This window comes from Herpailurus yagouaroundi, unplaced genomic scaffold, assembly GCF_014898765.1.
Source record: "Herpailurus yagouaroundi ecotype Mexico unplaced genomic scaffold, PumYag 142, whole genome shotgun sequence".
Lineage (NCBI taxonomy): Eukaryota > Metazoa > Chordata > Mammalia > Carnivora > Felidae > Herpailurus > Herpailurus yagouaroundi.
This window is the reverse complement of record NW_024412397.1, coordinates 27,071,802-27,096,658: the sequence shown is the minus strand read 5'-3', so window position 1 is coordinate 27,096,658 and position 24,857 is coordinate 27,071,802. Positions and strand designations below refer to the sequence as shown.

The 24,857-nt window shown below is 47.7% G+C and overlaps 1 long non-coding RNA gene across 1 annotated transcript; it reads right to left on the bottom strand.

The window, feature by feature from the left end:
• Positions 1 to 18,022: 18,022 nt before the first annotated feature.
• On the bottom strand, positions 18,023 to 23,063 carry LOC121032961 (uncharacterized). Its single transcript, XR_005791623.1, has 2 exons — positions 19,482 to 23,063; positions 18,023 to 19,360 (listed from the first exon to the last, which is right to left on the bottom strand). It is a non-coding gene; the product is annotated as an uncharacterized LOC121032961 (long non-coding RNA).
• Between the last annotated feature and the right edge of the window lie 1,794 nt (positions 23,064 to 24,857).

Sequence of the window (24,857 nt, the reverse complement as noted above, 5' to 3'; positions counted from 1 at the left end):
CAATTAGCTGATGTTCATCGGAGACAGAACGCAGAGAAAACTGGAAAATGAGAAGCCCTATAAATGAGCCTCTTCTGTTATTATTGCCATCACCATCATCATCATCATTATTTCTGCCGAATGACTGTTTCATCACACTGTTCCTACACTCCTCGTCTAGTCTAGAGAATAAGCCCGAATGGAGCCTGGAAATTAAGGAGTTAGGAGAGGCACTCCTCCAAGTGCAGGGAGAGAGCTTTTCTCGGTTAGCCATCGAATCACCCTCTAAACTTTCCCTTCCTGCCATGGAGTTTCACACGGAGAGGGGCCTCACGTGGAAGAGAACTCTGGGATGGGGGGAAGCCCCACCCCCCAATCCCCAAGCACCCACACTGAAGCTGTCTTTTCTCCTTCTGTGTCTTTAGATTCCTGCTGTTCCTCTCATTCATGGAATTTGCCACCAAAGCACCAGCTCCGGAGGCTGCAGCTGAAATGGTCAAGGATTAGGTGTTAGCACAAGCATCAGAGCACCAAAGCCTGGGCCAGGAGCATGCTGAGGGAGAGAGGTGACCCCGAGTGCAGTGAGGACAATGCTGTCAGGGGAGAGCTGGGACAGCTGTCGGGCTGGAAGGTGCGCTGGAGGATGGCAGCCGCCGGGAGGAAGAGCGTCCCTGCGTCGTTTTCCCTCTGTCCTGGGACGGTGGCGTCCCGCGACGTTCGCAGTCACGATGCATCAGAAGGGTCCATCCCAGCGTTAGAGGGTTAAGGGGGGAGCCTGGAGTCCCCCAGGGACACACACAGAGGCCAAGACTCCAAGGGCATTCCCAAGTCCTCCTCTTCACACGTGTAATACTAACTCGGGGCCTATCTTACCCCCAAGTTGGTAAGTTGGGCAGACATGGTATCCATTATATTGCATTTAAGCCTTGTGCCCAAGGTAAGAGGGGACGCTGTGTGTACATGTGTGTGAGCGTGTGCCTGTGTGTGCGAATGGGCGTGAATGGGGCACCTGTCCTATCCACTCTCACGCATTCACGCCTGGTCTCCCCTCCTGTAAACCACAGAGCCCATCTTCTACCTCTCTTTCCCACCCCCACCATCCTCGGCAGAGTATTTGGTTCAGAGCGAGCATTTCCTCCGTACTTGATGACAATTTGTTGATTCCAAAAGAGTTTATAATACAGCAGTGACAGTCATACCTACGTCAGTCTAGCTTTATTGAATTTTAAATGCCTTCGCATGAGTGAAAATTAATTGTTCGTTTTTAGCACGCTACCCATCTCAAAGCTCTTTCAAGTGCACGTTATTAGTACATAAATTACTTTGGTAAGCATTTTAGTCTCTTGTAGGGGGATGGGAAGGTAACGCACTTAGCAGAGAGGGGCGTTTTTTTGGGGGGGGGGTCAGGTTCCATTTGAGGAGGGCCATCCCTCTTCTTTCTAAGGGGGTAAAGAGAGTTGAGATGAAATTCAGGCTCTGCCACCTGCTGACTAGCTCCCTGAACAAGTCTCAAAGCTTCTCTCAATCTCACACACGTCATCCATAAGAGCAGCATAGTAAGACCTCATTCCCAGGACTAGGGGTGAGAATTGAGGTAACCTGGACCATGCCCAGCACCTGCAAGCATCCCATAGAAGTCGGTTCTCTCTTCCCCTCTTTCCTCTTCACGGTCGGGGAAGGCTTCCGGGAGGAGCCACGACTTACAAACGCATCCAGATAATGAGAGAGGACCCAGACCTTGGCCTCGCGTGATTCCCCCGGATTCCCTCACCTTCTACGGGCGGGAAGGCGAACGGACAGCAAGACCACCACACCGTCTCATTTGCCCTCTGTCTCGCCCCACCTCTCCCATTCGACAGTCTCCAGAAAGAATCACTCCATCCGTCTCCGTTTATGTTTGTTTTTCCAAAACACTTCTTGCTAAATGCAAAGTTTTAATAACAGGGAAATGATCATTTGGCGGATTACGGAGCAGTAAAAGCTAGGTGGGAAGCTGCACAGACACCAAAATATGGGGCGCATTTGGTGCTTACAGTGAGGAAATGAAATATTTAATAAGCCCAAAAATGAGGAGATGTGAAGCAGGTTTCCCTTCCCTTCCTTCTCCAGCAGAAATTAAACAACTTTTACACACCACGTAGTTTTCAGTAGAGGATGCTAATGATGTCCCCGATGCCCTCTTCATCTGATCAAACTGTATTGTCTGTGTCAGGCTGCCAATTAAGGCAGGTTTCTCCTACTCCACACACTTCCCAAGCCACCATAAAGGTTAATTGAATCATGTGCGGGCGATGCTCTGGTGGACAGGAGGCTTTAGGACTCCATTTTCAGACCTTCGGTGAGGAGAACGAATAAAAAATAGTGCAAATGTCGTGCCACCAAGTGGGGGCTCCCGGGAGACAAGCAGCCCCTCAGTCCTCCCTCCCCTTGTGTTCAGCTTTCTTGTGTCGCTCCTTTCACGTTCTTAGGACCTTCTTCCATTTTTTGCTCCACTCTATGAAATGCCATTTGCTGAGCAAGACAAGAGTTGTCTGAGGCAGGCCCATCCTGGGGACGGGATCTGACCCAGATGGCCAGCCATAGCCTGGCCCCCAAAGCAAGCCTTCGACCAAAGACCTGCTGCTTCCAACGCACTTCCTTGACTTGAACATCTACTGCTCAGAGGGTCGTCTTTACAAGACTAGATTTATGGGATTCTGGGTCTTTCTCAAGACGGAAATTATTGACTCAGATGAAGAAGAAACTATGGTTTTCAGAATTTGCCAAATGGGTCGCTAGAGCATAGAATCATGGACTGCTAGAGTCAGCAAGCTCCCTAGATACCCCTTCACTTGGTCTTCTTGGACCGCAGATGAGGGCTCTGGGGTCAGAGAGGAACCATAGCTTTCCCAAGGGCACAGGGACATGGAGTAGAAGAAATGGTGGTAGAATCCTGGTCTCTTGAACTAAGAAAATCCACAGACAGAACTGGCATTGTCTGAGCCTGTTTGTGAATACACTCTATACCCACCCACCTCAGGGACACCCATCTGTATAAAAGTGTGGAATGTGCTACAAAGAACTTCATGAATTCATTAAATCAGATCCCCAGGGGCCTCCACTCAAAGGCATCCTTAGTCCTGGGTAATGTCTTTAAAATCTGGGTGATGGGCACCGAAGAGGGCACCTGTTGGGATGAGTACTGGGTGTTGTATGGAAACCAGTTTGACAATAAATTATAATTTAAAAAATTGATTTGCTCTTTAAAGTCTATTTGCTTTTCTGATTTGGTTCCGATTGCCATTTCCCATCATTCATCCAAGTGTGTGAAGCCCCCTGATTAACAGGGCTGACTTCTTTGATTTGAGATGAGCCTTAAATTATGGCTGCTTTCTTTTTTTTTTAATTTTTTTTTTCAACGTTTATTTATTTTTGGGACAGAGAGAGACAGAGCATGAACGGGCGAGGGGCAGAGAGAGAGGGAGATACAGAATCGGAAACAGGCTCCAGGCTCCGAGCCATCAGCCCAGAGCCTGACGCGGGGCTCGAACTCAGCACCGCGAGATCGTGACCTGGCTGAAGTCGGACGCTTAACCGACTGCGCCACCCAGGCGCCCCAAATTATGGCTGCTTTCAAGAAGACCACGCACAGTAGACCGGAAAGGAGCCTGGATCCTTGAGTCACCCGTGGCCAGTAACCGTTACTTGAGCAAGAATACACTTCTACTCTGCTTAATATTTTGAAATAGGCACTGCTGCCTGCAAATGCTAAAATGCCATGGCATTGGCCTAAGGGTCAGATGATGAGCAGCAGGGCAAGAAACACCGGAAGTAGGAAAGAGGGAGCTCCACGTGAAGCAGTCGCCAAACACATGACGGAATTGTCCCCTTCGGTAACTTGGAAGCCGGACTGAGATGCTTACAGAACCTGTAACCCTAAGGGAAGACGTGGAAGAAGATCCAGAATGATGGGCTTCGTGTATCTAAGCTATAAAAGAAAGCTGTGAGTTCTGGCATTGAAAAGCAGGGATGGAAGGGAGGAGAGAGAGCCCAGAAATTTGAGAGTTCACACGGTTGGGAAGGTAGGCTGCTCCTGAGCTAGAAAGAGCAGGAGATAGGCTTCTCCCGTCCACTCAGACCTGTTGCTTCAGATGTCCTGGGGGAGGGGGGGTAGCTTTCGTTACCTTGGGAGAAAGAGACGTGAAAACAAGTCTAAGAAACATGTCCACAATAGAAGTTTTGTTGTGATTCCTGGTACGTGGAGTTGACCGGACAGGCGTAGACCAGAACTTTCTGAGGGAACTGTATTATAGAAAAGGCCATCAGCTGTAGGGACCCTATAATAGCTCCAGGCCTTCAAACGGCCAAGCAGAAAGAGGGCTCTGAGAGCTGGCAGCCCCAGGGAAAGCATGCACGTCCACACACTTCGGCAGCGGCCGTAGAAGATGACGGACAGAGAGGAACGTCTTAGAAAGTGAATCCAGAGACCATGGAGAACCATGGACAAGCGGGAACCCTGACGCCTGGAGCATGGTAAATACTCAAGAAAAGACAGTTTTCACCGTATTTCGTCAGCGATTTTTTTGCTTCTTGCTATCGATACTTTCTGCCCTATTTTGCTCTAACACTTCTGGGATAGGGTAAGAAGGGAGGAGGGATTGCTTGCTGACTCTAAGGACTTGAAAATCCAAAAGAGGACTAACAGGAACTGAGTACACTGAGTATTTAAAATGTATGGGGTAGCACTATCACTGATCCTGCAAATCAGGACACTTTCAAGACGGAAAGATGGCCTAATAAAACAGCAGGTGTTAACGGGAGATTGTCCTAGATAAACCAGAATGGGTAATATTTCTAAAATTGTGCCAGGCGCTGTGCTGGGTTCTTAAAATATTTTATTTAATTACTGAACTGACCACATTCAGGTAAGAGTAAATATCATTATTCCTATTTTGCACCTGGGAAACTTAGGTTCAGGAGAGGTTAATTAACTTGCCCCTCAAACCACACCACAGCAGGTGGACAGAAGAGCTGGGATTCAGACACAGGTCTCTGATCGCGAGGCTCCTGCCCGTGCCATTGACCTTCCTGCCGTCGAGCCCTCAGGATTTCTCCCCTTATGAAGCTCCTTTGCGTCTCCGCTTGTCTCTCTTTAAAAAAAAAAAAAAAAAGTGTTAATGAAATTTTCCAGGCATCCAAAATATTACTGAGATTTTTGAAGGCCCGTATACCACCACTGCTTGAGAAGCAAAACATGACCAGTCTATTTGTACTCCTCCATGTATCGCTTCCCAATCCTGTCTACCTCTTTCCCCCAGAGAAGCAGGAGCTATCCTGAACTTGGCTTTGTAATTTCCACGTAAATAGTTACACTATCAACTCATGTGGATGTGTGCACAAAAGGCACACGGACTGGTGTTGCAGGTTTTTACGCTTGTGCAAACGGTCATGTGCTACGCCTCGTCTCCCACACCTCCCTTCCGTCATTCAACAGTGGTGAAACACTGGCTTGTCCGCGTTCAGGGCTGCGTAGTATTCCATTTCGTGAAAACACAACAGCTTATTAATTTGCTCCCCTTCTGATGAATGATTAGGGTAGTTTTGACTGCTCACTATCGCAAACCATGTTGCTAGGGATCTTGCTGTAACTCTGCCTCATGCATACTCTGCCACACGTTCTGCAGAGTGTAGACCTAGGGGCGGGGTGGCCGCGTATCAGTGTTTGCACATCTCCAGCTTTCTTAGATATTGCCAGGTTGTTCTCGAGACTGGTTTAGCAATGGAGCCTCTCACCAGTAGTGGGTGTGAGTCAGGCTTGCTTCATACCCTCACCAAATGTTGGGGTGGTCAGGCCTCTTTCGTTTGGCAATAATATCTTGGGTAATATTCTGAAACAGCGTCACGTGCTTTTAACTTGTATTTCCCCGCGTTTCTTGGATTACTCGGATTGCCCGAGGGACGGACCTTCTTTTCATAGGTTTCCTGGCTGTTTAGTTTTCCTCCTCTGTGTAGTAACAGCTTCTCCCTTTGCCCTGCTGCTCCTCTGTCCCCGGAGCTGGTCTTCTCTTAAGAAGGCTGCCTTTGTAAGAACAAGTCATTATTCTTCCTCCTGGCTCTGCTGCGAGAGCCAAGTCTCCTTGTGGCTTAATGGTCATACTGTCAATGGCTCCAGAGAGAGTGTCAGGGGATGATATAAATAACATCAGGAGGGTGTTATGAATGTCCCACGATCTCACAGAATTCTTACTTGCAAAATCCACGCTTCTGGAGAAGGTCTCCCATCCTGAGGTCGCTGGACCACTCCCACGGATCTCTTCTTGTAAGTGTCTAAAGTCCTCTACAGGAAACGCTTTGACGCATGTTTTCGTTTTAGCCATACTTTCGAAATTAGAGTAAAATAAACATTTTCTGGGCCATCTTGTTTTGTGGGACTTCTGTGGAATTCGAAGTGCTACGGTTCTGATTATAAACATCTTGGTGCCAAGTGAGGTTGGGCCTAATAGATAAATGGAGGTGGACCTAATAAGTCCATCGGTTAAGATGCTAAGGCTCTAATAATAGAATAGCCATCTTTTTAAACATGACACTTAAAAAAGAGACATTTACCCACCTCTAAAGAACCCCCCCCCCAATAAAAACAGACAAACAGAAAACTTTTACTGCCTTCTATTAATAAACGTGGGGATAGGTGGTTCCGTGGCTAGTTCAGAAGTTCGGTCCTATCGTCAAGGATCCAGCCTCTTTCTTTCTTCTCTGCCACCCAATTTCATACCAGCTTTCCAGACCCAGGCTTGTTGCCTCATAGTCCCAAAAGAACTGCTCCAAGCCCCAGGCATCCTGTCTCCATATAATCAGGTTAAAGGGCGAGAAACCAGGGTGGGACTGTGTGAGTGCTCACCAGAAGATGAGGAAAATCTGCCCCCTAGAAGTCCACCAACAGACTTGTCTTTGTACTCCAACTGGTCACAGGGCCACTCCTCCTCGCAGAGAATGCTGGGAAAGCAACTGTCTGGCAGCCTGAGCCTCTAGGGTAGAAGACAAGCTTTGGCAGCTTGAGAGGAAAAGGGGAGGATGGCTTCTGGGCGAGTACATTCTGTATTTGTGCCAAGCTAGAGCTACATGCTGTCACCATGTGCTGTCAAGCCAACAGTGTTGCAGAGGAATAAGTGGAGAAAACTATGAAAGAGATTTAATCATCAGCTGGGACCTGCTGCCACAGGCAAACCCAACTCAGGATGCTGCGCATACGTTCAGTAAAGCAATGTCACCTCTTCTTTTTCTGTCCCCCCCCCCCCGCAAGACACCCCCCCTGGGGGGGGGAAAGGGCCGGGGGGGGGCATGCAGTCTAAGTTTGTGCTTAAAGAAATAACACTGTTACTGCTTCCTTCCTTCTACCTTTCCTGAGACCCCTCAGTTAATTCCCTGGCCACTTTGTCCCTGGTTCATTACTGAACACACATATGGATTTCCTTCTAGCAAACCTGGCCTTCCCTGGCTTTCAGGTGCTGTTAAGGTCTCTCCTCCTGCGGACTTCATATATGGCTTCTCCCAGAGAGACCGCATTTCATTGCAGGAATAGGATTGCGTGGAAGTCAAAGCGCAAACTTTGGGGTCAGACAGAATTGTTTTAAAATCCTGGCTCCAAGGGTAGAGACATCAATAGGATCGTAAGGATATAGTAGGAGTAATTTTATGCAAATAAATTCAACAACTTGGATGAGATAGGCAAACTGTTAAGAAGACACAAATGACAAAGACTGAAGAAGAAATAGAAAATCTAAAGAGTCCTATAGATCTATTGAAGAGATTTAATTAGTAATAATAATAATAATAGTAATAATAATAAAAAGCTTCCCAGGAAGTTTTACAAATAAATACCAGGAAGAAATAATGCCAATCTTCCACAAACTGTTACAGAAAATAAAGAAGAATGAACACTTCCCAAGTCATTTTATGAAGATTGAGAGCATTGCCCTGACACCAAAACCAAAGACATTACAAGGAAAGAAATGATATGCTCATGAATACAGTCATAAAGATCCTTAATAAATTATTAGTAAATTGCATACAACAACATATAAGAAAAGGGTGATATACCATGGCCAAGTGGGATTTATACCAGAAATGTAAGATTGGTTTAACATTCAAAAGTCAGTCAATGTAATTCATCATAGTAACAGAATAAAGAAGAAATACTATATGCTTATTAAAACAGATGCAGAAAATGCATTTGACAAGACTCAACACTCACTCGCGGTTAAAAAAAATAAAAACTCTCAACAAACAAGATATGAAAGGGAAATTCCTTAAACTAATAAAGGGCATTTATGAAAAATTAATAGTTAACAGGATACTTAACAGTCAAATACTGAATATTTTCTCCTACTATTGAAAACATCAAAAATACATCCATTCTCATTACTCCTATTTAATATTGTATTGGAGGTCTTAGCTAGTGCAATAATTCAAGAAAAAAAAATAAAAATATTATAGATTAGAAAGGAAAAAGTAAAAGTGTCTTTATTTGCAGAAATAGGTACTTAAAAATCCTAAGATCTATGAAAAAGCTACATTTGTTCATACAAAAGCTCGTTAAAAAATATTCATAATAACTATTTCCGTAATTGCAAAAAACAGGAAAAAATGTGAATGTCCATCTAGAGACAAGTGGATAAACAAATACTCAACAATAAAAAGAACCAACTGGTTTGTGCACAATCATGTGCATAAAACATTATGCTGGTTGAACAAAAGCCAAATACAAAAGAGTATATAGTGACTTCTGCAAAAAAAAAAAAAAAAAAAAAAAAAAAAAAAAAACTAAAAAAACAGATCAGTGTTTGTCTGGGAACGGAGTGGGAATCGATTGGGTAGGGGGACAAGGAAACCTTTTGGAGTCATGGAAATGTTCCATGTCTTGACTGTGGCAGTACTTACATGGATGTATACATTTGTCAAAACTCATGACACATATCCTTAAAATGTGTGCATTTTACTGTTTGCATATTACACCTCAGTAAGGTCTATCTTAAAAAGTCTTCTGTCCTCATCATTTACAGAGTGGCCTGGGTCAGTTCTTTTAACCTGCAGAGCCCCAATTTCATAAAATGGCCACAATATTTACTTTGCAAATGTGTTGTGATGATCTACGTAAGGGTTACGGCGATCGAAATATGGTACTTGGGACGGAGTGAGTGAGCACCTAATAAAAACTAACTTATCATTAGAAAGTTAAAGCTGAAGTCACCAAGAGATGAATCCTTGGTGGCAGAGTTTAAGATATCACAAGAAACATGGGAGATACTTTAACTCAGGAACCCTTGGTGTGCCTCCCAATGGTCATTTTTCCTAATTCCTCCAAGCTAAAGCTAGGTCTGGAACTGATATGATACGATCTTATGTCTTAAAGCAACTTTCTCTCATTTGACCCCCAAAGCCATCTTTGGGAGTCGGTAGATCATGAACATATGACTCTACAAAGTGCGGGGAAGGAAAGGGACTTGCCCAAGGTCGCGCAGCTCAGTCGAGTCTAAAACACAATGATTGGGAGCAGCCTACTATGTTATCCAGAGACAGGTGGGGAGGAGGACAGGGAGGGAGGCTCTGGCAGAGCATCAGAGCAATTGCTCTGATTGAAGCATTTTACGTTAGGGATGAAGTGTCAAGCCCAAAGTCCACAGAGGAAATCAGTGGCAGCATGAGGCACCTCCTGAATCTCAGCCTGGGGAGTTCTTCCTGTTATCTCCTGCCTCCCTCTCCATCTTGGAAATGGTGATGGACCTGGTACTTGCTTTTGACCTTCAACGGGGCTTAAGCAGACCAAGACGCCCTCCTCCCTGTGTTTCTCTGGTCTTTCTGGCAGTGTGGTCCTCTGTCTCCCCTACGGACTCCCGCCAGGACAAGCAAGTAGAGATGATGTAGGTCAGTGGCCTGTCGGCCCAGCTGTTCCGGCTGCCAGGGAGGAGTCCTGGCTGCCCCAGTCCTGGCTGCCAGGGAGCAGAAGGGGTGGAGTAATTAATTTCTATGCATATCATTGCCAGGATCACTTACCGATCCAAGGAGGGAGATTGGAGATGTCACCCCGTAAATTGAGTCAGAGCCTTCACCTCGATGCTTGGCTGGCAATTTTACACAGTGCCTGACACAGTAACAAACACAGGGTACAAAAAGGCAGCAACTCCCCTGGGTGATGGACGGGGGGAATTGGCCCAATAAATTGTTCCCTGTAAAAAGCCATGTTTCCCTCATTAAAAGGCAGTGAATTCTCTATTGCTTTTCATTAGCTCTGGCCTTGCTAGACATGAGGTGTAATTGACAGTGTGGTTACAGGAGGTGGGCCCCGAGGTGAGGAAGACAAAGGAGCTGAAAAGAGATTCTTATTTATTAAGGTGGAGGTGACAGGCGGCTGCTTAATAAGTTTTTGGCGTGGGGGCCAGGAGATGGGAGAGCGGTGGGGTCCTATGAGGTTTGCTCCAAGGACATTGTACCCAGGAGGCTAAAGCGCTGGCCAGGCCCAGGACAGAGGCATGCCTGGAGCAGTGGGGGCTGAAGGTCATTCGTGGTCATGAGTTGCACCCCCTGCCTGGGAGAGGACCAAGGTCAAAAGACCTGGGGTCTAGTCCTGGATTTGTCACCGACCGGTCACTAAGCAGTCTTGGGGAAGTGACCACGTCTTCCCAGGTTTCCGTTTCTTCAGCTGACAATGGGAAGAATGGAAGCGAGAGAGTTCCTGTCAGTGAAAGCTCCTGGGTTGGGGATGGGTGGGTGGGGAACGGTGCAGGGGGTTAAAATGCTACAGACACACTGCTGATTTTTATAACCATTTCCTTTCTTAGTATAAGCATGGACCCAAGAATTCTGTTTTTCTTCCATGGGTTATAATTCTACCCTCACTAATCATTGTGGTGCTCACATTGTCCCAGATGTGGCCCCTGGGAGCCTTCAAGCCGGCCCCTGGGTTTCCCGATGTCCCCTCTGTTCCGAGAGCCTTTCTTTACCTTCTGGCACAAGCAGGTGTTTTAGGCTCATCCTTTACATCTTATACTTTCACACCCCAGCGCAGGTTCCTTTTAGTGAGCCCGAAAGCCAAACCAATCGAATAGGAGCGATGCCCCCATGTTTAAAAGTGAGGTATGGACCACCTGTGAAGTACGTAGCCTCGCACACATCGGGGGTATAAGAAGGCTGAAGTCGAAGCGGCGAAAGGGTGTTTGGGGAGAGTGTGAACTGTGGGTGTGCTGGGAGGCCTGCGTCTCGTGGGAGAGGAAGGTGTGCCTCCCCTTGACCTCAAGTCTAGGGAGAGGGGCTTCCAGGAAGCACTTGGGGAGTGGGCGGGGCCCCCAGAAGTCAGAAGGCACTAGGCTGGTGTTTGACACGTGCCCAGGGTAACGAGGAGGTGAGGAGGCCACGTGGTCATGCTGGAGCTCCTCGCGCAAGGCAAGCCCAGCCAGACTGTGGGGACCCAGGGCCATGGGGAAGGTGGGCATGGCCCCACTCACCGCCCGAGCAAATGCATCACCCCTCACAGGCATTGCTACCCAGACAGTCGGGAGAAGCCAACTAACTGGGCCAAAGGCATATCCTGGTAGTAAAGGGTGTGGCCCTTTCCACCAACACTTCTCCCAGGAGGTTTTGCATTCTCCTCCTTTCCTTCCTCTTCCTCCTCCCCAGGGGCGCTCAAGAAGGGCCATCCCAGATGCCTGGCACTCCACGCCTAGTTGTCCTCAGAAGAAATACTGGCAAAACGGGAGCCTTAAAATTAAACAGCATGGAGTGTCCGATAATTAATTTGATTTTATACCCATTGTTTATTGAATACAAGTTTAAAAGTACATTAAGGAGGCAGAACTGCGCAGCGTAGCATGAAAATGAGCTGGAAGCTTTCCAAGCGGAGGCCAGGAATCAGCAAAGCGGTCAGCTCTACAAGATGGCTCCAACGAAGATGAAAGCAAGAAACCACGCTTAGGTTTCATCACCAGAAGATCCTACCTGAAAGCATTTGATGTCCCGAGCCCTGGGCTGTGGAGTGGCGTGGGGCTGCCTGACCGGCCAGAGTGGAGTCAACGTCAGCCATAGATCTGCGAGGAGACTGCACTGGGCATCCCCGAGCCGCAGGCGGGGAGGCAGGATCCGTGCCGCTCGCCCAGGTGGTTGGTTGATGGTTAATTTTACGTGTCAACTTGACTGGGCCATGGTCACCCACGTATCTGCCTAAGCATTGTTCCGGGTGTGTCTGTGAAAGTGTTCCCAGAAGAGATCAGCGTGTGAATCTGCAGAATGAGTAAAGCAGACGGCCCTCCCCGATGTGGGTGGGCCTCGTCCAACTCGCCGAAGGCCCGAATAGAACAAAAAGTGGAGGAAGAAAGGGTTCCCTCTGGCTCTGTCTGAGCTGAGACAAGAATCTCCTGCTCTCAGCAGTACTGCTTCTCAGGCTTTGGGACTGAGCCTGGAATCTACACCGTTAGCTCTCTGGCTCTCAGGCCTCTAGCAGCTCTGGCTTTCCGGGGTCTCCCGCTTGCCGATGACTGATCGTGGGACTTCTTGCCTCCACAACTGCATGGGCTAATTTTTTATAATGCATGTCTTACCATTGGTTCTGTTTCTCTGGAGAACCTGACAAACACAGCCTATCCAGACGCCATTTGCTCCAGATTGCTGGAAGGAAGACCTTAGAAAGCCCCTCTGGGCCAGGTCTCTGCCCTTTTGGGTTCTTTGGCTCCCCTGGATTTGAGCATCTTATAAGCTTCATGACCTCCTTCTCACCTGAATCCTAAATATAGACTTTGCTTTCTTCTCCTTTGCCTCCAGGACTTCCTGGGACCCTGACCACAGACTCAGGTCTTAACCTTGTCCTACCCAGTCCCCTTCATATCAGAACATCACCATCACCTTGACCCTTGATGCCCTGTTTACCTCCTGGCACCTTGGACGTGTAGCCTACGGTGGGCTTTAGTACCTAGCGAGACTGCCCAGAATCTGACTCACCACCCACGCATCTGGCTGAAGGCCCTCGGTGCCACCTTGACCACCAGCCTCCCAGCCTCTCCCCAGCCCCACCTCATCCCATCTTGACTTCGTATTGTGGGCTTCCGGCCTTGCCCCATCTCTTTCTTTCCTGGGTCCTCATCAGCTTTCGCTACCTGCTGCCCTTTTGGCCCGCTGTGGTCAGTGTCTGCCCAGCGCAGCCATATCTTCCAGCTGGGCCACTTGGCAAAACCCCTCCCTCTCCTGCCACACCCGCTCAACCTCAAGCCGGGCTGTCCTCAGTGATAAATGTATTGACTAAGGAGTCCAGACGCCCCTGGTCCAGGTTAGCTTGGCTGCCAGTCCCTGAAAGACTTCTGATGCTGGATGACACCTTCTTCCTGAGGCTGTGTCCCACTTTGGGCCCCAGTTTCGGTAACTGGGACCCCTGCTTGTTCTCCTGAGTCTCAGTCCTGATAACTGGCCAAACCCCAGCTTGTCTAGCCCTCGGGCCCTGCTTTGGTCCCGTCAGCCCCACTCTGGCTAAGCATTTAGGGGCTGCCATTTGCCAACATGGCGGCCACCACGTCTCTTGTTTAATTCCTTTGCAAGCCAGATCCGAGCCTCCACACCTCCGGCTGGGCTGTCCTGGTGCAGGCTGGCCTATCGCTGTGGACACCACTTTTTCCCATTGGCTGCATCCTGTCAATCCCCAACCCGAGTCCCTCCCCAGGGAGGTGTTGTGGCAACGTCTCAGGCTCCGCCCCATGGAGACCACCATCTGGGCAGTGATATTTAGTCAAACAGACTTGTCTAGCGACTAATTTCTACACCATCAATTCATACGACCACAGTGTTGAACTGAACGGATAGAAAAGGTAATAGCGAACACTCAGTCCATTGGTTTTTCCACCTGCATTCTCATTAGAGAGTAGAAGGCAGCAGATTATCAAAGCCTAGATCATGTGTTAAGGACCGATTGCAAGAGTTAAGAGGGAGAAGAGTGAAGTCAGTCAGTGCAGGTCGGGTCAGAGAGATTTACTGCCTCAGAGATCTTTGGACCTTCACCTTTATTTTCTGTGCTGTTGGAGATGAGGACCTTGGTCTATAGCCTTCCACACCTAGAATAGGGCTAACATTATTGATTCGTGCAAGGATGTGAAAACTTAGGGAATTTTCATACAAATTTTATGTAATAATTTGTCAATCATTCAAACATTCACTGGGTTACCTTCTCTGTCTCAGGCAAGGTGTTGGGCGCCGGGGATCTAAAGATTAACAAGACACGGTTGCTCAAGAAACTTGCAATCTAGAGAGGAAGATGAACTCGGTTGTTTGTGGTCAGTGCAGTGATAGCAATATGCAAAGTGTATTATGGGAGCAGCAGCAGGTGGGGGGGTCTGGGGAAGAGGCAGAGATATGGATAATGACTACGGCCCAAAGATTCAATGTGGCTTCATTAGACAAAAGGGGACAGAAGAGCTTTCCGGATAGAAGGAGCAGCATTAACAGAGGCATTAGGTGGAGGAGCAATTTGGAGAGGTGTGTGTGTGTGTGTGTGTGTGTGTGTGTGTGTGTGTTCAGGGGCATGGGAGAATTTGAAACCGATCAGGGTTCTTAGAGCACAAGGTTAAGGGCAGAAAATAACATGAAATCAGCCTGGAGATGTGCAAAGGCCCAAGTCTCCTGTTAAGAAGCCGGTGTGGGGCGGGGAGGGGAGGTCACCTGCCCATAAGAAATGGGAAATCACTTGATATGTTAAGCTCAGGAGCGACATGGTCAGATTTGGTGTGACAATGCCCTCGAGGCCCAGTGGGTGGAGGAACAGGAGAGAGGCGAGCAAGCCGTGAGGCAGAAAGAGTGGCGCAGGGGATTAACTAGCTGGCATCCACCTGAGGGGCCACGAGACAGTGAACCAGGTGAGGCATGACGGCCCGGTGGCGGGTCAGGACACAGCATGGAAAGACAAAAGGATGGGGAATACAGAGAAGGGCACGGAGGCCATTTGGGACATGGTGACAAAATTAACTTCACTGCAACTAGAGTACGAGAGCAGAGGAAAGCTTTAAAGCAGCGAGAGGAAAAAAAAGAGAAACATTATCTTCGAAGAGCAGGAGTAGGACTCATAGCTGACTTAGAGCCAACTTCTCGACAGAAATCTCGGAGGCCAGAAGACAGGGGATAATGTATCCAAGGGCCTGAAGAAAACAGCTGCCAACAGAAAATTCCTACGAAGCATATATCCTTCAGAAGCGAAGATGGAGAGGTGTCTGCTTCCTGGCGGGATACAGTAGCTTGAGGCAGGCCAGCATCCCCACCAAGAACAAGTAGACGGGCCAGAGAAGCAGGGAAATCACTCTCCTCTGAAGGCGGTGGAGGTCTGTGGAGAAGCGGACTCCGGAGGGGCTGAGCTTCTGGATAGGAAGGAAATTTGGAGGTGAGCCGATTTTGAAGCGAGGGGAGTCTGGGAACGGGGGTTTGCATCAATGAAAGGCCACTGGCGGGGACCACAGAAACCAGCGGAGCTTTGGGGGGAAATCTGGGGGACTCCATCTCATGGTCTGTTTCTCTCTCAGGTCAACTCATAACCCAAACTCCCTGTTGCACCAGCTCTGCAGGACAGATGGGGTGAGGCCTCGTCTCCTTCATCCCTGTCATGATGCCCTCCTGGATCCTGCCAGATGCCGAGGCCCAGATAAGGGTGGGTCTGGAATCTGTCCTCTGTCCTGGCCAGCTTTCCCCGGAGCTCACGGGGGTGGCATTAGTCCAGGAATGCCTTAGAGGTAACAGAGCTATGTCAGTCGAGTTGGAGACTGAGTGTCAGGGGCCTAGGAGAAGAGCTGGTTTCAGAAATAAACCCCCACGTGCCCGAGCGGCTCAGTAGGTTAAGTGTCCAACCGTTCATTTTCGTTGAGGTCACGATCTCACAGTTCTTGAGTTCGAGCCCTGTGTCGACTCTCTCTTTCTCCCTCTTTCTCTGCCCCTTCCCTGCTTTCCCTCGCTCTCAAAATAAATAAATAAACTTCAAATAAATAAATAAATAAATAAGTAAGTAAGTAAACAGGCCACCACACCTGAGCTAGGTCTTGGTGGCCATGATTAAGGAAAATCCAGAAACCTGAAACCCTACCTTCTTATCCCTGGACTGCACTTCTTCTCATGGCTTCCCTCATAGGCATGAGATTTTCTACTCTGCTTCTTTGCTTATTATTCTGCTCTTTCTGCCGGGGGTATCCTTCCAAGCCACTCCACCCCTTTCTAGCTACCCATTATTTCCCTTACCAGCCCTACCACCACCATGAGACCATCCACATCCCGCATGGATGCCCTCTCTCCTCAACACTTTCAGACTACTTAATATCGTATGGTTGGTATTGAAACCCTCCGTGGACAGCTCCCAACTACTTATCAGCCTGGAAGCTCCTTGAGGGCAGGGGCTCCAGCCCAGGGCTCCTCACATAATATACATTTGATACATGATGCTTTGATGTTTTCATGCTTTGTGTCTTGTGGAGTAGAGAGGGGATTGTCACCAAGGACTGGCTCCCCTCATTTAGAGCATCTGAGCCTGCAGATACCTCCAAGGAGGGTATCATCTCAGGCCGATTCAGGTGCCACGTGTGATTTATAAATTCACCGGCCGTGTAGAATCTTGGACAAGTCACTGGACCTCAGATGGCAAAGTGTAACAAGAGAAAAAATAATTCAATGGCTAAGACAAAAGGGGTTTCTACTTGCTTCCATGGATGATTAATTCAAGATCAATGAGATCAATGCCATGTCCTATGCCTCCTATGAGAAATCCCAACATTGAACCCAACAATAATTTCAATGTCAATTGACTGGGCTTATCCCCTCCCTATCCTTAGGTTCTCGTCCAGGAGCTGGCAGAGCCACCTCTTGTTATCCAGTGTGGCAGGCTGGATAATCACCCCCAAAGATTAGAATCACCCTAGTCCCCGGAACCTGGGAATGTTACCCTATGTGGCTAAATGGACTTGGCAGGTGTGGTTAAGGGTGATTACCACAAACTTAGTGGCTTCAAACAGCACGAATATATTATCTTTCAGTTCTGCAGGTCAGAATTTCAGCACAGGTCTCCCTGGGTAAAATCAAGGTGTTTCCAGGACCAGTTCTTTCTAGAGGTTCCATGGGAGACTCTGTTTCCTTGCCTTTTATGGCGTCCTTTCTAGCTTATAAAGGCCACCTGCCTTCCTTGGCTCATGGCCCCATCCTCCAAAGCCAGCCATGTTGGGGCTCTTTCTCACGCTGCCGTCTCTCGGATGCCTCCTTCCAATTCCCCCTGCCACTTTTAAAGATCCGTGTGATTACACGGGGCCCCAAGGGATAATGCAGGATAATCCCTCTATCTTAAGGTCAGCTGATTAGCAAGCTTAGTTTCCCTTTACCACATAACTTAACAGATTCACAGGTTCTGGGAATTAGAACGTAGACATGGGGGCAGAGGGTCGGGATGACATTATTCTGCCCGCCACAGAAGGAAGGTAAGGAGAACATTCCAGGAATGATGGAAAAGTATAAGCCTGTAGTAGTTGTTTTGAGGGACAGACAACAAGGGGACCAAAGACACTAGGGTTCCAGAAGGACAGTGGTGAGAATAAGATTAAAGAGGTAGTTTGGAGCCAGATGGAGGGCAGGATGCCAGGATGGTGAAGAGTTTTGCTGTATAAAGAGAGAGCAGGGTTATCTTGCTAGAAGTGTGGTTTAATAGATACCAAGTGTGGTGAAAGGCAGGACCACAGCGAGCCTCTGACATTCGCTTCTTTGACTTCATTTCCATCATGGCCCTGGGACAGGAGGAGAAGGGATAATCCAAGGCACAATGTGGGCATCTGTGGGATAGGTGCAGGGCTATGACCAAAGCAGCAGGACACAGAAAACTGAGAGAAGGTGCCAGGAGGGGAGGAAGAGAGAAGGTGGAGGACAGGGCAGAGTTTAACCCACTCATAACCAGCTCCCACCTTTTAATTCCCATTGAATAGGCCTGATTCTGTTTTGATAGAAAACATGCCCAGCGCATGGTTCAGAAGGCTATAGAATTGAGAGCTATTAAATACTAAAAAGACAAGGTGAGAAACAATTTGCAAAATCTCCTCTTTTTATAGACTGCAGCGATTGAGAAAAATTGAGTAAATTCCCCAGCTGCCTCAACTGCAGTCTGTTTCAAGATTCCATCAATTTTTTTACGGTACAATCAATATTTATGAATCCCCAAAGAAATGTCGCAAAGAGAAACCCGGCGCAACGTTTTCTCAGTGGTTTGCAGAGATGGAACAGGGGGGCCTAAATAACTTTTAAAATAATCTCAATGACAATCAAAGCCTCTTCCATAGCCAATATGGTTTAATGTCGGTGTTTATATTAGCGCTGTTCTGCCCAGGGTGGGGGCGGGGAAGGGAATGCGCTTTGGTTAATCTGTCCAAAGGATGACACTTACCGTAAGATGCTACTTAAAAATTCGAAGGAAGTGCTATATTAAAAAGTCCCTGGATTTTTTTTTAATGCATTAAAATATCCTCCATTGGTTAAGCAATGGATTTTTTCAGTCAGCTGGAAAAAAAGATTTCTGGGGGAAAAAAAAAAACAGACAAACAAATCCACATTGCTTTAATGGCTACTTTAGGTTTAATATCTAAACTTATTTAAATAACTCTGAGCCCTCCTGCTGAGAAATATTGAAAGTAATGGATTCCTTTGTGCGTAATCTCCCATTTAAATGTAGAGTTTAATTTCCCTTTCGGCTAAACCTGTGTGAAACTAGTCTTGAAATGTCCCTCTAAAAAAAAGAAAGCCCCATCTAGAATATTTAGGGGGTTCCTTTATTTTATTTAAAATTGGTTTTGGGCATTAAAACTAAATAGTCAGCCCACAGTGAGCCCACAGACCCCCTAAGTTTATACCTGGAGCCCAAGCCGGGTGCCGGGGGCTTGCTGGTACCCATGGGCCCAGACTGAACACCTTGACCTTGTGTAGATCAAGCACCACCTGTGACCTGGCAGACCTCGCCCTCAGTCCTCAACATTGTCCCCATTCTTCCCGTAATGATAACGCTGGAAATCCTACCATTGGAGCTTCCGCTCTGTGGCTTACGGTTCTGATTTCTGTTCCGTGCAAACTGCCTCAGGCAGGGTCATACATCTCGTGTGGGTGAGGGCCATTTGGGGTACATGATATGCATAGAGTCCTATAATGTCAGAATGGGAACTAAGACCTAGAAATTGATCGTGCTGCCCTTTTATTTGGCAGAGGCCCAGAGAGGGCTCAGTCAGTGTCAGAGGTGGGACACGAGTCCAGGTGACTTGGTTCCCAGGCCATGGTGCTTTCTCCGCCAGGCGTATGTTCCACACCAGCAGACTCTGTGCCTGGCTCTTGCACACCCGCGTGTTAATTCATGTGCTTTTCCATCCTCGCTGCATACCTGAGAATTTCGACAGCACGTGTGAATGACTGTGCCTAAAACTGCGGGTATAGGTTAAAGCACAATATATTTTTTGTAACTATTCCAGACTGGACAGGCATGAGAACACGAGGGTTATTACCAAAGGGTTCCTTTAGCTGTCTTCTCTGAGTCGTGCAGATAAAACTCAGGTTACAAAGATGCAACTTGTAGATGGCTCTTTCCACGACACCGCACTGCAGAAAACCAGGCATACCTGGGCGGGCTTGTCTCATGATAAGCTTCCATGCTGGCCGGGATAATTCATATGCAGTGGTACGGTTCCCAGCTGAGAGTGAGCACAAGGTAACGATGTCAGTAGATCAAAGACAGGACCTGGAGCAGATATTGGGGGGGATTTGATTCTGAAATCAAGATCTGGTTCTGAAATCAAGATCCATTTCACAGACTTGCTGTGAAAACACGAGGGGCAAGCGTGAGCCACGGGCTAATGTGGTCTGCTGATAGAAAGCTGTAGGCCCATTCTATCTCTCAGCCTCTAACACCACCTGTAGAACGGCCTCCTGTGCCAAATGGCTTGGCCCTATAATTCGAAGGACGCCATGAACTCCATGCTCTAACGCTTTTATCCCCAGCAGCCTAAGTCGAGGGTCATAATGTCTAGTCGTTTCTACAAATAAAAACATTGAAAACTTCAGTGCAAACGCAGAGTAAGTACCCAGGGGGAACACTGCTGTTGTTAGCCATTAACACTTTAGCTAGAATCAATTCTTCTGTCACCCAACAGGGCCTTGAAGACTGCAGAAAGTTACACTAGAAGAGGAGAGAGTGTCACAGGACAGATGTCAGCTGCCATCTAGGGAAGGGAGGGCCAGTCAATAGGCGATCCATAAATCTTGACTACATCTAAAGAAAAACATGAATTTTACTGATGCCACTGACTAGCTTACCTTTGGTTTTTAATTACTTGCAGTGCGATGAGGTTAAGTTAGCTTGTGTCTTACGTAATTTTAACACCCAAACTCCCCTCTTTCATCTTCTGCCTTTCCAGTCTGCTGGCCACAGAGCCTATAGTCGTCACCAAGAACCCAAAACATGCGGAGGACGCTCAGAGTGAGGGTCAGTGGCTCATTATCCTTGTCATTCTGGCCCAGAGTTAGAATCCCTGCTGGTGGTATTACTTTCCAATATATGGGGCCTGTGTTCACGCTGTTGGAATGTCTCTTAATTAAGAATCTTTTTTTGTCTTATGCATAAATTAATCAAGGTAATTATTGTAGCATTATTATTATTACATTGTACTTATAGAGCACTTACCTCCAAGGTGCTCAAAGTAGTTTATAGATTTTTTTTTTTTTTAATCTAATGAACTCTAGTAGCCTCTAGGCAAGATGGAGAGCCGAGCAGGGATTGTTAGAGCCACATTGTAGTTGGAGAAAATGGGTCAGGCCAGAAGTAGGGGTGGCTGTGAGTTGCTGCAAAATAACTCACTCAGATTTGCTTCTATGCTCCCATCCATGTTCTCTGATGCCCGGGGCAAGTTGGGGGGCCAAGAAGAGGGCTGCCTTTGGGACACCATAGGAAACGTTCCTTCTCCATCTACAGAAGCCCACACAGCACCTTTAGGGCCCAGAAAGCCCCTCCAGGAGGGTTTGGACTTAGAAAACAGACCAGAAAGATCTGTCTCGCCTCCCTTTCTTCCTCTTTTTCTACTTGCCTTGAAGTCTGACCGAGTCCCCGAGCCAGCTGCTGCCTGGCGGAGCTGGAAGCGAAGGGTGTCAGAGAAAGGAGGACTACTTCCCAGCACTCGTCGCCAGCACCCCTCGATTTACTCCAACCGTGATGCAAATTGTCATGATTTCATGCATCTCCTCTGATGCTCTAGGTTCCCCGAGAGAGCACGGGGACGGCACGGAGCAGGCACCACCGTGGTCCGGGACAAATCCCATTGCTGACCGAGACGGGGAGGGGACTTTCCAGCCCTCTGGAGCAGCAGGAGGCAGCAGCACCACGTAAGAGCCTCGAGCTCGAAGTTCCTGCACTTAGTACTGAAATAACTGTAACAACAGTAGGGTCGAGATGACAATCGTATACGCCTATATCCAGGCACAGGTGGCAGACTTTCTCCTCTCACGCGACTGCTGGGGGATGCTGGGCTGTTGACATCCACATCGTCATAACTCAGCAGACTCTAGTGGTCGCTCGTCAGCCTGTAAGCAAATTGCGGTGCTTGCAGGGGAAACAGGTGTTAACGGACAGTGAGCAGAGAAAATCCAGTGATGTGCTCCACAGCTATGGGGTCTCTGCCTCAAGAAGACCCTCATCCGTGACATTAAGCAGGCCCGATCCATAGCAACCCATGTGTTCCCTCAACACAGAAAACCTCTCCCTTCCCCTCTCCCTCTCCGCCTAGCTTAGTCCAGCTCGCCCTTTACGGTGACGCAGCTCTAACATCACTCATTAATTTCACGGTTATTTCTTGCAGTAGTTCCTTTAAGAATCAGGCACTGTTCTCGGCACTGGGGTAGAGCAGTGACAAACGTGGGGGAGGGCAGGTAGTATAGGAATAGTAAATTATCCTGTAAGTTAGAAAGTTGTAACTTTCCGGGCCTGGAAAAAAACATTACAGCAGGGGAAAGTGGCTAGGGCACTCTGGTAACGGAGGCGAAATTTTAATAGTGAAGGCCTTTGAGCAAAGACTTGAAGGAGATGGGGGAGCAAGCCACGCATATTGGTGGGAGAATGTTCCAAGGAAAAGGAACAGGAAGAGCAAGGCACCAAGACCGGAGGACGGTTGACTCCCTCAAGGAAAAACAAGAGGCAGTTACTCTCCAAAAAGCAAAAGATAACACGTGTTGGCAAGGACGTGAAGAAATCGGGAAGCTTGTGCACCGTTGGTGGGAGTGCACAAGGGTGCAGCTGCCGTGGAAAACAGTTTGGGAGTTCCTCAAAAAGTCAAGCGTGGAATTACCGTATGAGCCAACAATTCCATGCCCAGGTATATACCCGCACGGATTGGAAACGGGGACTTCAACAGATACGGGCATGCCGATGTTTATGGCGGCATCATTCGTTCCAAAAGGTGGAAACAATCCAAGCACCCATCAATAGACAAGTGAACGAACAAACTGTGGTGTGTTCATCCCATGGAGTATTATTCAGCTGACCACCATAAGGACCTGGGCTTGGACTCTGGCATGGAAGTCATAATGGGGGAGAGGGTGGAGTCGAGGAGTGACATGATCTGACTTTAATAGGCTTGTACGTCAAGGGCTAATGAAAGAGGCACAAGGACGGAAGTAGAGACCGATGAAAAGGAGGCGACTGCAATATTCTAAGCAAGGGATGGCAATGGCTTGGGGGTGGCAGTGGAGGTGGGAAGAAGAGCTCGTGTGCTCGAAGTAATTTTCAGGCAAAGGTAAGCATAATCACTGATGAATGTGGGGTACGAAAGAAAGAGAAGAATGAAGAAAAAAAATCGAAAGGTTTTTGACCCGAGCCACTGGGAGGGAGGTGTCAGTTACCAAAAATGGCAGGCTTGGGGATTAGGAGATCAGTGGGACAATGGGATGTTTGAAATGCTTATTAAACATCCAAGTGGAGGTGTCTGGCAGGTCGTTGAATATGTGAATCTTGAACTGGGGGTAGTTCCGACTAGAGTTACAATCGTTCTTCAGCATACACTTGAGACTGGAGGGGACCACCGAAGGAGTAGGAGGAGACAGAGAAGGAGAGCTCTGGGAACTGAGCCCTGAAGGATCCAATTCCAAGCTGAGAAGCGGCAGCCAGTCCAGCAGGAGGACAAACAGGAGTGTAGGGTGCTCTGGAAGCCAAGTGTTTTGGGAGAAAGAGTGATCGACTGTGTTCCGTGCTGCCGAGCGTTTAAATAAACTGGGACTGAGTATGGGCTATTAGATCTGGAATAGGATGACAAGAACCATCTCAGTGGAGAGGAGGAGGCGAAAGCTTAAATAGGGCAAGTTCAGGACACCTGGGTGGCTCAGAGGGCTGAGCATCTGACTTGGACTCAGTTCATGATCTTGCGGTTCGTGAGTTCGAGCCCCACGTCCGGCTCATTCTTGTCAGCTTGTCAGCTCAGAGCCTGCTTCAGATCCTCTGTCCGCCTCTCTCTGTCCCTCCCCCACTTGCACTCTCCCCAAAAATAAATGTCAACAAAAAAAATAAATAAAATAAATGGGGCAAGTTCAAGTGAGAAAGGAAGGAGAAATTGGAGGCAGAAGTAAAGAGAAGACTTCTGAAGAGTTTTGCTAAAGAAGAACAAAGGATGGAGTATAGATGGAGGGGAAGCGGATGAGGAGGAGGCTAAGAAGGCTGTCTTTCCAGCTCCTGTCCTTCGTCCGAGTCACCAAGTCTTACGGCAATGTGTCCAAACACACAACATCTCGCAGCAAATGTTTGCTAAACTGAACTAAGTATAGATTTGACAGATAGTCACGTTGATGTACAGAGAAGTGAAAATTGGTGGAGAAATAGAAACAGTCAGGGAAACACAAATCAAAACCACACTGAGATACCACCTCACGCCAGTCAGAGTGGCTAAAATGAACAAATCAGGTCTGGACCAAAGTCCAATGTCATCAAAGGCTCAATTCATTGGCCAAATTCAAGCCAATTGTCTTGAATTGAATTTGAATTCAAGTGGCAAATAGAGGGCTGCTGATTCTGCTTCTTTCTTCACTTTCTGGCCCTTGTACTGAGATGTTTAAACCCTGGGCACTTGGCTCACAATTAATCCGCACCTCCTTTTCTGCCTGATAGTGAAAAGGGAAAAGCTGACCGTATCCTGCATAGAAAACTAAAAGCTATAATTCTTAACTCTCCTCTTGGCCAAGTGACGCCTTGCCCTGGCCTCCAAATGTCACGTAAATATATCAAGTTGGACAACCTAACACTTAACTCTGTGCCAAGCGCTGTATTAAAGCCGTTTGTATGTATTAACTTATTTCACCCTCTCGACACCTTTATGGAATGAGTTCTGTTACTGACCCTGTTTTCCAGATGAGAAAATTCAAGCATACATACATTAGATTACCACTTAATTAATTTGTAAGGATATGTAGATTATGAGGGTCCATCTGGCTCCAGCCAGATCTGAACCCCATCCTGACATTCTCTCGCTCTCCTCTGCAAGAGCATTAGGGTTTTAGGGAAAAGCACCAAAACTTGCTTTTATTCCCATCTAGGGTGCCAACGCTCTCTGTGTAAGGTCTCACTTAGCTGGAAGGAAAGAACCAGCTCTTGACTTCACCTTTGAAACTAGAACACGATTCTTTAAAAGATTAGATAACCATCACATGGGTGTCCCTAGACAAGTCATTAATGCCTAAGTCATAGGTCCCTCACTCAGGAAATGAAGCCCCCCTTTCCTGCCCCGTGTAGAGAATAACCATGGACAGTTTCAGACTGTGGGGCAGCAGGAAACAGCACGACCCAGGGCAGGGGAGGAAGGCTCAAGTCTGGCTCTGCCTCTAACTTCACAGATGACTAGGAAACATTC